This window comes from Macaca mulatta, chromosome X (genome assembly GCF_049350105.2).
Source record: "Macaca mulatta isolate MMU2019108-1 chromosome X, T2T-MMU8v2.0, whole genome shotgun sequence".
Classification (NCBI taxonomy): Eukaryota; Metazoa; Chordata; class Mammalia; order Primates; family Cercopithecidae; genus Macaca; species Macaca mulatta.
The window spans coordinates 83,926,635-83,938,968 of record NC_133426.1 but is presented as its reverse complement, the minus strand read 5'-3'; the positions used below and the strand labels follow the sequence as shown (position 1 = coordinate 83,938,968).

General features: G+C 39.5%; 1 protein-coding gene and 1 long non-coding RNA gene across 38 annotated transcripts in view; one reads left to right on the top strand and one right to left on the bottom strand.

Moving 5' to 3' along the window:
- ATRX (ATRX chromatin remodeler) overlaps nucleotides 1-12,334 on the top strand; it is a 285,229-nt gene that overhangs the window by 65,445 nt on the left and 207,450 nt on the right. The window lies entirely within an intron of this gene.
- Nucleotides 1-12,334, bottom strand: part of LOC144338771 (uncharacterized) — a 102,718-nt gene that overhangs the window by 53,919 nt on the left and 36,465 nt on the right. The gene's annotated exons all lie outside the window — the stretch shown is intronic.

Sequence of the window (12,334 nt, the reverse complement as noted above, 5' to 3'; positions counted from 1 at the left end):
TTTTTTTAAATAAAACCACTTAACACCTCCTCTCTACGTCCCTGTCTCTGTCTCTCTTTAAAAAGATTTTTTTGTTTTTTTTTAGAGACGAGGTCTTACTCTGTCACCCAGACTGGAGTGTAGTGGTGTGATCATAGCTCACTGCAGCCTCAAATTCCTTGGGCTCAAGCAATCTTCTCACCTCACCCTCCCCAGTAGCTGGGAGTACGGGTGTGTGCCACCATGCCTGGTTAATTTTCAAAAAAAATTTTTTAGAGACATGGTCTTGCTATGTTGTCCAGACTGGTCTTGAACTTCCTAGCCTCAAATGATTCTCCTGCCTCAGCCTCCTGAGTAGCTGAAATTATAAGCAAGAGCCATTGTACCTGGTTCCCTTTTTTAAAAAACATTTTGTATCATGCAACAGTTAGCATTTTCAGGTTTTCAAGGGTAACTACAATACACATGCACACAGACACACACGATATGTACAAAAAAAGTATAAGAGAGTTATAGTGAAAAGTTCAATCATATGTGTAATTAGAGTTCTAGAAGGAAGAAAGAAAATTGGTTAAAAGTCCAATTTGAAGAGATGCGGGCTGAGCATTTTCTAAAAAGTGATGAAAGACATCGAACTAGAGATTCAAGAAGTTTTGTGAACCCTGAGCAGGATAAATATAAAGAAAACTACAGCTAGGCATGTCATAGCGAAACTCCTAAAGAACATAAACCAAGAGAAAAATCTCTTAAGTAGCCAGAGGAAAAAAAAATATTATTTTCAAAGGAATAACAGTAATACTGGCAGCTCACTTAACAACAGAAATGATAGAAAGCAGATGAAAACGAAATGATTTCTTTAAAATGTCAAAGAAAAATACAGTCATGCATCACTTAACTATGGGGATATGATTTTTTGAGAAAGCATTGTTGGGTGATTTTGTCATTGTGCAAACATTATGGAGTGTACTTACATAGGCTACTACACATGTAGGCTATATGTTATAGCCTGTTGCTCATAGGCTACAAACCTGTGCAGCATGTTGTTGTACTGAATACTGTAGGTAATTGGAACACAATGGTGAATATTTGTGTATCTAAACACATGGAAACATAGAAAAGGTACAGTAAAAATACAGTATTACAATCTTATGGGACCACCGATGTATATATGTGGTCAGTCATTGAGTGAAATGTCTTTATGCAGCATGTGATTGTAATTGCCAGCATAGAACTATATATTCAGTGAAAACATCTTTCATAAATGAAGGGTGGAATCAAGCCATATCTGGGCAAACAAAAAGTGAGAACTTGATGTCAACAAACCTACACTAGAGTGAATAACTATACTAGAGGAAATTACAGGTTTTCTGAAATGAGAAGGAAAATAATTTGAAATGGCAACACCAAAATACAGGAAGTAATGAATAAGAATGGGAAAGCTAAATAGGTAGGTAAAGTAAATAACATAAAGTTATTTAAGCCACAGTCCCCGTTCTTATGTGATCAATTCCCCCAGTAATGTTCATAGATAAGTTTTTCCCCCTTAAATTCAGGATCAAGTTCAAGATTTAGTAGTCATGTTTCTTTGGTCTTTTAAAAATCTGAAGCAGTTTGTCTGCCTTTTGGGACTATGACTTTTTTTTAAATGTATAGGTGTATTACTTTGTCGAATGGCCCTCGGGATTATCTGTTTAGTTATGATTAGATTCAGGTTATATATTTTTGGCAGGAATACTATATAAAGTGATGTTCTGTTCTCCATGCATCCTATTACATGGCACATGATGTGATTTGCTCCTTTACTAGTGATATACTTAGGTTGTTTGGTTATGGTTGTGTTTGCTAGATAAACCCAGTATAAAGTTATGATGTATTCCATTGTAACTAATAACTAATTTAATGGGGGCACTTTGAGATTACTAAGGTATTCTTTTTATTATCAAAACTTAACTCAGTTATGTTTTCTTTTGCAAATGACCACAAACTTTGCAGCTTAAAGTAACCCAGATTTGTTATTTTACAGTTCTGTAGGTTCGGAGTCCTTTGGGCCTTGCTGGACCCTTCTCAGGGTATCACAAGGTCAAAGTCAAGATGTTAGTAGGACTAGGTTCCTTTCTGGAGACTGTAGAAAAATCCATTCCTAAGCTCATTCAGGTTGTTGGCAGAATTCAGTTCCTTATGATGATAGGTTGGAGGTCCTTCTTTCTCACTCACTATTGGGCAGGACCCCCTCCTAGCTCTTTTCAGGTGTCTTCATTTCTTCTCACATGATGCCCTCCATCTTCAAAACTGGCAACAGCACATCAAGTCTCTCTCAAGCTTTGAAGCTCTTTGACTTAGCTTTTTGCTTGCTAATTCTGCAGCCACCTGATACCAGCTGGAGAAATTTTTCTGTTTTTAAGGATTCATGTGATTAGATTAGGTCCCCCTCCCTCTCATCTCCTCCTGGTTATCTATCGAGTTTAAGATCAACTGTGCTATATTACATAACACAGTTATGGGAGTGATATGTCATCACATTGATCGTTTCTGGGGATTAGTGGTGTAGAATCTTGTGGGCCATTCCTAGAAAGTCTGTTTATCACAGCACACATTTGTGATTCTTAGCTGAATAATTTATTCCTATGATGGGTTCAAAATGATGATGTTCTAATCTGTCTTTCCTTCTGTGTTTATGAGTTGATATATTATTGTAAGGGAGGGGTTCATGTTCTAACCTATTCAGTTATTTGTATCAGTATGTACTTACAATTTTTCCATGAATATTCTCTGTCATTATTTATTTTGATGCTCAAATTGTATCAGTTTTGGCTAGTAGGAACCCCATCTGGATGGGTCCTGCTGACTTTTTTACAAGTCCTCATCATTTCTTGAACACTTTCTTTCTTTCTGTCCCCTCAAAGTATTCAAGGCTTGCTTTCCATTTGCTGTTCCCCAGCCCCAGAATCAGTTATTTTTCACAGGAGTTCTGATTTCTTTTAGTGGGATATAGTGTTTGGAAATCAAGATCAGGGTGTGTGATGTGCTCATTGCCACCAAGATGTCTTTGTTTCCAAGCTCTTTCACAGAGAAAGCTAATAATATGTTTTATATTTTCATGAGTTGATACTGATACTTTTAATTTTAATTCAATTCCACAGTCTTCTTTCTAGACTTCCCCTTTTCATATTTTTAACTTCTTTCTCCAACAGAAAGAAACCTGGTTCCTATTATCCCCAATTTATTTATTTTTATGTTTTTATTTATTTATTTTTGAGATGGAGTCTCACTCTGTTGCCAGGCTGGAGTGCAGTGGTGTGATCTCAGATCACTGCAACCTCCGCCTCCCAGGTTCCAGCGATTCTCCTGCCTCAGTCTAGCGAGTAGCTGAGACTACAGTCACACGCCACCACACCCAGCTAATCTTTGTATTTTTAGTAGAGTCGGGGTTTCACCATGTTGGCCAGGATGGTCTTGATCTCTTGACTTCATGATCTGCCTGCCTCGACCTCCCAAAGTGCTGGGATTACAAGTGTGAGCCACTGCGCCTGGCCTATCCCCGATTTATTTATTTATTTTTATTTTTTATTTTCTTGAGATGGAGTCTCGTTCTATCACCCAGGCTGGAGTGCAGTGGCACCATCTCAGCTCACTGCAACCTCTGCCTCCTGGTTTCAAGCGATTCTCCTGCCTCAGCCTCCTAAATAGCTGGGACCACAGGTGTGCACCACCGTGCCCAGCTAATTTTTATATTTTTAGTAGAGATGGGATTTTGCCATGTTGGCCAGGCTGGTCTGGAACTCCTGACCTTAGGTGATCCACCTGCCTCAGCCTCCAAAGTGCTCTGATTACAGGCGTGAGCCACCAAGCCCGGCCTTTCCCCAATTTATTTGTATTCATTTGTCTAGTCCTCATTGTACCCACAGTTTCAGAATTGTTAACCATACCATCACATTAAAGAAATGTAACTATAGTTCAGTATTTGTTTAAAGTTCTTTTTCTCTTTAGAATAATGTTATGTTGTTGGAGTCCTGTGTTCACTAGTTGAGGAACTCCTTCAGTAGTGGTATCTCCAGTTGTACAAACAGATGTCACTCACAAATACCAATTATAAATTCTGGGCAGCATACTGAAGGCTAGATATCAACAAAGTAGATAAACTGGAGGGGAGTTAACACATGGAAGAAAGAAGTGGCAATGACTGAATTCCCCATTATTAATCCTTTTTCCTCAGCCAAGGATCCACTTAGCTCCATCTGTGGCACTTAAGACTTGGATAAAAATCTATAGTCTTATTGGATGTGAAATCAAGGAAAAGATTTAGTGAGACCACAGCAGCTGTAACATGAGTAGAGAGATCCCACCTAGAAAAGAACCACAGAATGGGAAAACCAGGTCGCACGAAAACTCTACCGATAGCTCTGGTCCAGTTGCCTAAGTGCACCCCAGATTCCAACCAGCCTGATTAGGACTAAAAGAACAGAACTAAAGCTTTGAGTTGTTTGGTACTACAGGGTGGAAAGGGTTTGGAGTTTCATTTCAAGTAAGTTAACTATCTGTTTGTTTGTTTGTTTTTTGAGACAGGGTCTTACTCTGTTGCCTAGGCTGGTATGCCGTGACGCAATCTCAGCTCCCTGCAACCTCTGCCTCCCGGGTTCAAGCGATTCTCCTGCCTCAGCCTCCCTAGTAGCTGGGATTACAGGCACCTACTACTGTGCCTGTCTAATTTTTGTATTTTAATAGAGATGAGGTTTCATCATGTTGGCCAGGCTGGTCTTGAACTCCTGACCTCAGGCAATCCACTCGCCTTGGCCTCCCAAAGTGCTGGGATTACAGGCTTGAGCCTGGCCAACTGTCTGTTTTAACAAAAGTGTCAACTCTTTGGAGGAATCTAACAGAATGCAGTGTCTTATTTTTCACAGTGCCCAGTGTCCAGTCCAAAATACTAGATAGATGAAGAAAGGAAATGTGACCCATGCTCAAAGGGAAAAGGGATCAATAGAGACTGACTTATCTGTTGAAATTAGCAACAAGAATATTAAAGCAGCTATTATAGTCATATTTGAGTACAAAAAGGCAAATATGTTTATGATGAATGGACAGGTAGAAAATTTCAGTGCAGAAATAGAAACTGTTAAAAACCATTTTGAAATTCTAGAACTGAAAAATTTAATTTCTGAATAAATTACTAAGTTCAGAATAACATCATTGTACTTAACAAGACATGCAAGGTAGCAGTAGAAGTGTCAGTGAATTTGATGATTGATTAATAGACCAATAGAGCCAGTAGAAAACAGAAAATATTAAAAAGTGTACAGAAAAACTTGAATCCTTTCTCCAAGAAACAACTATAAAACGGGATCGCTATCAACCAAACACATGTAAAGGATAGGAATGTTTAAACCATACTCAGGAAGAAAAGGAGTTAACAGAAACTCTCACTTGGCCTAGTGTTTGTAGTTATCTGTATACTAATCTTGCAAACACTTTGTGAGAATTTTACCCAAGTAGTTCAAGTTTTTGAGTGCTGTTTTAAATTCTTTTGTTTTAAAGTTTCAGATTCTGGGCCGGGCACAGTGGCTCACACCTGTAATCCCAGCACTTTGGGAGGCCGAGGCGGGCGGATCACCTGAGGTCGGGAGCTCGAGACCAGCCTGACCAACATGGAGAAACCCCGTCTCTACTAAAAATACAAAATTAGACAGGCGTAGTGGCACATGCCTGTAATGCCAGCTACTCAGGAGGCTGAGGCAGGAGAATCGCTTGAGCCCAGGAGGTGGAGGTTGTGGTGAGCCGAGATCGTGCCATTGCACTCCAGCCTGGGCAACAAGAGCAAAACTCCGTCTCAGAAAAAAAAACAAAAAAAAACAAAAAACAACTAGAAATAAAATAAAAATAAAATCAAAATAAAATAAAGTTTCAGATTCCATTTATTCATTGCAGGTATATAGAAATTCAGTTGACTTTTTGTTTGTTTTTTTTTTCCTTTAGATAGAGTTTTGCTTTTGTTGTCCAGGCTGGAGAGCAGTGATGCAATCTTAGCTCACAGCAACTTCCACCTCCTGGGTTCAAGTGATTCTTGTGCCTCAGCTTCCTGAATAGCTGGGATTACAGGCGCCTGCCACCACGCCTAGCTAATTTTTGTATTTTTAGTAGAGACAGGGTTTCACCATGTTGGCCAGGCTGGTCTTGAACTCGTGACCTCAGGTTATCCGCCTGCCTTGGCTTCCCAAAGTGCTCGGATTACAGGCGTGAGCCACCACACCCAGCCCAGTTGACTTTTTATGTTGGCCTTGTATCCTGCGAACTTGCTGAACTTACTTATTAGTTCTAAATAGTATTTTCCCCCCTCTTGTAGATTCTTTGGAATTTTCTACTTAGACAGTTATGTCACCTGCAAATAGGGATAATTTTATTTTATTTTATTTTATTTCTTATTTATTTAATTTTTTTGAGACAGAGTCTTGCTCTGTCGCCCAGGCTGGAGTGCAGTGGCCGCATCTCAGCTCACTGCAAGCTCCGCCTCCCGGGTCTACGCCATTCTCCTGCCTCAGCCTCCCGAGTAGCTGGGACTACAGGCACCCGCCACCTCACCCGGCTAGTTTTTTGTATTTTTTTAGTAGAGACGGGGTTTCACCGTATTAGCCAGGCTGGTCTCGATCTCCTGACCTTGTGATCCGCCCGTCTCGGCCTCCCAAAGTGCTGGGATTACAGGCTTGAGCCACCGCGCCCGGCCGGGATAATTTTATTTTTTCCTTTCCATCTGTATGCCTTTTAATTTCTTTTCTTGCTTCATTATTTTAGCTAGGATTTTCTGTATTTTCCAGTATTACATTGAAGAATAATGATGATACCAAACATCTTCTTAGTGTTGCCAATTTTAGTGGGAAAACATTCAGTCTTTCACAGTGAAGTATGTTTGCTTTACAGGTTTCTTGTAAATGCTCTTTATCAAGTTGAGGAAGTTCCCCTCTATTCCTAGTTTGCTGAGAATTTTTTTAAGCTTAAATTTCTATTTGTAATTATAAATTTACATGCAGTTGTAATAACTAATATAAAGAGAACTCTTATGCACTTTGGCAGTCTCCCCCAATGGTAACATATAAAACTAGAATACAATATCACAACCAGAATATTGACATTGATAAAATCTATTAATCAAGATTTCATCCATTTTACTTGTACTTGTGTGTGTGTGTGTGTGTGTGTTAAAAGTTCTATACAATTTTTTTTTTACCTGGGTTGATTCATGCATCTGCCACCACAGTTGAGATACAGAATAGTTCATCAACACAGGATTCCTCATCTTGGCATTTTATAATCACACACACTTCCCTCCCCCTACCTCTGCCTATGCTTAACACCTGGCAACCACTAATCTGTCTTCCATTTTGAAAATTTTGTCATTTCAAATATGTTTAAGGAGTTATATAGTAAATAATCTTTTGGGGTGTTTTGGAGTGTTTTCACTTGGCATAATTATGTGGAGATTCATTCATGTTGTTGTATGTATCAACAGTCCTTTCCTTTTAATTGCAGGGTAATATTCCATGGTATGGATATACAGATTGAATATCCTTAACCCCAGAATCAGAAATCTGAAATGTTCCAAGATCGGAAACTTTTGAGTGCTGATGTGACACACTCAAAGGAAATGCTCTTTGGAGCATTTGGGATTTTCAGATTAGGGATGCTAAATTCCTAATGTGAATAAACCAGAATAGTGCAAATATGCTAGAATCTGAAAAAATCCAAAATTTGAAACACTTCTGGTCCTGTGCATTTTGGATAAGGGATATGCAACCTGTACTGCAGTTGTTTTTTTTTTTTTGAAACAGAGTCTCGTTTTGTCACCCAGGCTGGAGGGCAGTGGCATGATCTTGGCTCACTGCAACCTCCGCCTCCCAGGTTCAAGTGATTCTCCTGCCTCAGCCTACAGAGTAGCTGGGATTACAGGCACGCACCACCACACCTGGCTAATTTTTGTATTTTTAGTAGAGAGGGATTTCACCATGTTGGCCAGGATGGTTTCAAACTCCTGACCTCAGGTGATCCACTCACCTTGGCCTCCCAGAGTGCTGGGATTACAGGTGTGAGCCACCGTGCCTGGCCTGTACTGTAGTTTGTTTAATCATTTATTTGTTAAAGCAAATCTGGGCCAATTCCTGATTTCGGTTGTTACAATTAAAGCTGGTGGTGAATATTTATATATAAGTTTTTATATGAATTTATGTTTTCATTTCTTTGCAATAAATGCCAGGAGTGCAGTTTGCAGTTCATATGATGGTTATACATTTATTTTTATTAAATTAATTAAACTACATTTACATTTTATTTTATTTTGGGTAGAGACAGAGTCTCACTATGTTGGCCAGGCTTGTTATGAACTCCTGACCTCAGGTAATCACTGCACCTGGCTTGCATTTCTTTTTTTTTTTTTTTTTTTTTTTACTCCATTGGACTCTATCAGTGCATTTATTTATTTATTTATTGATATTTATTTATTTATTTTAACTTTTAGGTTCAGGGGTACCTGTGAAGGTTTGTCACATAGGTAAAGTAGCATCACTGGGGTTTATTGTTTAGATTATTTTATCATCTAGGTATTAAGCCCAGTACCTAATAGTTATCTTTTCTGCTCTTGCATGTTCATGTTTTTAAAAGAAACTTTTGAACTGTTTTCCAGAATGGTTGTACTGTTTTATATTCCCACAGCAATGTATGAGTGATCCAGTTTCTCCACATTCTTGTTAACACTGGATGTTAATACTATTTTGAACTTTTTGCCATTTGATATTTATGGTATCTCATTGTGGTTTTAATTTGCATTTATTTAATGGGTAATAAATTCTTTTTAAAAAGAAACAGGATATTGCTCTGTTGCCCAGGCTGGAGTGCAGTGGTGCAATTACAGCTCACTGCAGCCTCAAACTCCTAGGCTCAAGTGATCCTCCTGCCTCAGCCTCTTGAGTAGCTGAGACTGCCTCAGCCTCTGGAGTAGCCGAGACTACAGGCACATGCCACCACACCCAGCTAATTTTTTAATGTTCCATAGAGACGGGGCCTGGCTCTGTTGCCCAGGCTGGTCTCAGACTTCTGGCCTCAAGTGATCTTCCCACTGTGGCCTCCCAAAGTATTTAGATTACAGGCATCAGCCACTGTACCTGGCTGGTAATAAAACATTAAACATCCTTATTGAAATACATGCCATACAATTAACCCATTTAAAGTATAAAATTCAGTGGTTTTTAGTATATTTAATATTTACACATATGTGCAGCCATCACCACAGTCAATTTTAGAACATTTTTATCACCTCAAAAAGAAACTCCATACCCTTTAGCTATCACCCCCTAGCTCTAAGAAATCACTAATCTACTTTCTTATTTTTTATATTTCCCTGTTTTGAGTTTTTTTTTTTTTTTTGAGACAGAGTCTCGTTCTGTTGCCCAGGCTGGAGTGCAGTGGCTATCTTGGCTTATTGCAACCTCTGCCTTCCAGGTTCAAGTGATTCTTGTGCCTTGGCCTCCCAAGTAGCTGGGATTACAGGCGTGCACCACCAAACCCGGCTAATTTTTGTAGTTTTTATTAGAGATGGGGTTTTTCCATGTTGGCCAGGCTTGTCTCACACTCCTGGCCTCAAGTTATCTGCCCACCTCAGGTCCCCAGAGTTGTGGGATTGCAGGCATGAGCCACTGCACCTGGCCTATTTCCCTGTTTTGGACTTTCATATGAATGGCATCATATAAATATGTGTTTTTGTGGCTGATTTCTTTCATTTAGCATAATGTATTCAAGATATCTGTTGTAACATGTATTAGTACTCCATTCCTTTTTATGGCCACATAATATTCCATTATATGTGTATACCATATTTGTTTATCCATTTATCCATTTATGGACATTTGGCTTGTTCCCATGTTTTGGCTATTAGGAATAATGCGGCTGTAAATATTGGTATGTAGTTTTGTGTGTAGCCATATATTTTTGTTTATCTTGTGTATATACCTAGGAATCTTAATTGCTGGATTTATACGGTAACCATGTTAAGTTGTGTGAGAAAATGTCCTTTCCAAAGTGGAGATACTATTTTACTTTTCCACCAGGAGTATATAAAGATTGTGAGTTCTTCACATCCATGCCAAACATTGTTTAAGTGTTTTTTTTTTTTTTTTTTGAGACGGAGTCTCACTCTGTCGCCCGGGCTGGAGTGCAGTGGCCAGATCTCAGCTCACTGCAAGCTCCACCTCCCAGGTTCACGCCATTCTCCTGCCTCAGCCTCCCGAGTAGCTGGGACTACAGGCGCCCGCCACCTCGCCCGGCTAGTTTTTCGTATTTTTTAGTAGAGACGGGGTTTCACCATGTTAGCCAGGATGGTCTCGATCTCCTGACCTCGTGATCCACCGGTCTCGGCCTCCCAAAGTGCTGGGATTACAGGCTTGAGCCATCGCGCCCGGCCAACATTGTTAATAACAGACTTTGATTCTAGCCATTCTAGTGCATGTGAAGTAGTATCTCATTGTGATTTTAGTTTTCAACTGTCTGAAGGTTAAGGATGTTGAACATCATTTCACGTGATTATTTGTAGTTTGTATATATTCCTTGGAGAAATTTTTATTCAAACCCTCTGCCCAGTGTTTTTTTTTTTTTTTTTTTTTTTTGACAGGGTCCTGCTCTGTTTCCCAGGCTGGAGTGCAGTGGCGTGATCTCAGCTCACTGCACCCTCAACCTCCCTGGCTCAAATGATCTTCCCACCTCAACCTCCCGAGTAGCTAAGACTATGGGTGTGTGCCACAGTGCCCAGCTAATTTTTGTTTATTTTTTATAGAGACAGGGTCTTAATTTGTTGTCCAAGCTGGTCTTGAATTCCTGTGCTTAAGCAATTCACTCACCTCGGCCTCCCAAAGTGCTGAGATTACAGGCGTGAGCCACCATGCCCAGCCCCTTTGCCCAGTTTTTAAATGGGTATTTATGCTTTCATTATTGATTTGTAAGAATTCTTTATATATTGTACCTTTTTCATTGTAAAATATGCGTAACATAAAAATTACCATTTTAACTAATTTTAAGTGTACAGTCCTGTAACATTAAGTAAAATTGTTGTGCATTCACCACCACCATCCATGTCTAGAACTTTTTCATCTTCCCCAAGTGAAACTCTGTACCCATTGCATACTAACTCCCCAATCTTCCCTCTCCTTAGCCTGGCAAACACCGTTCTACATTCTCTTCCTATGAATTTGACTACTCTAGGAACTTTATATATGTATAATCCTACAATATTTGTCCTTCTGACATATTTTACTTAGCGCAATGTATTGAAGGTTATCCATTTTGTAGTGTATCTCAAAATTTCATTTCCTTTGAAGTCTGAATACCATTCCATTGTATGTATATACCACATTTTGTTTATCCATTCATACTTCATACTTCAATGGACACTTGGATAAGATATATAATTTGGAAATATTTTCCCCTATTCTTTGAGTTGTCATTATTTACTTTTAGAGACAGGGTGTTGCTCTGTTGCTCAGGCTGGGGTGCAGTGGCAAGATCATAGTTCACTGCAGCCTTGAACTCCTGGGTACAAGCAATCCTCCCATCTCAGCCTCCCAAGTAGACGAGACTACAGTTGTGTGCCACCATGTCCAGCTAGTGTTTTTTTTTTTATTTTTTAGAGATAAGGTCTTACCATGTTGCCCTGGCTGAGCTTGAATTCCTGGCCTCAAGCGATTCACCTCAGGCTCCCAAGTAGCTGGGATTACAGGCATGAGACACTGCACCCAGTTGGGTTGTCTTTAATTGAAGCATAAAAGTTATTAATTTCGATGAACTTTTATTTATCTCTTTTTCCTTTTGTTGCTCATTCTTTTGGTGTCTTTAAGAATCCATTACCAAATTAAAGGTAATGAAGATTTACCCCTATGTTTTCTCCTAAAAGTTTTATAGATTTAGTTCTTACATTTAGGTCTTTGATCTACTTTGAGTTAATATTTTGTATATATTGTGAGGTAGGGGTCCAGCTTCATTTTTTGTAGGTTTCTATCCAGTTGTCTCAGCATCATTTGTTGAAAGACTATCCTTTCTTTGTTGAATGGTTTTGCCACCTTTGTCAGAAATCAGTGGGCCTGCCGGGCATGGTGGCTCATGTCTGTAATCCTAGCACTTTGGGAGACTGAGGCCGGAGGGGTACTCGGGCCCAGGAGTTCCAGACCAGCCTGGACAACACATTGAGACTCCATCTCTATTAAAAAAAAACAAAAATGCCAGGCTTAGTGGTGTGTGCCTATAGTCCCAGCTACTTGGGAGGCTGAGGCAGAAGGATCACTTGAGCCCAGGAGATTGAGGCTGCAGTGAGCCATGATTGTACCACTGC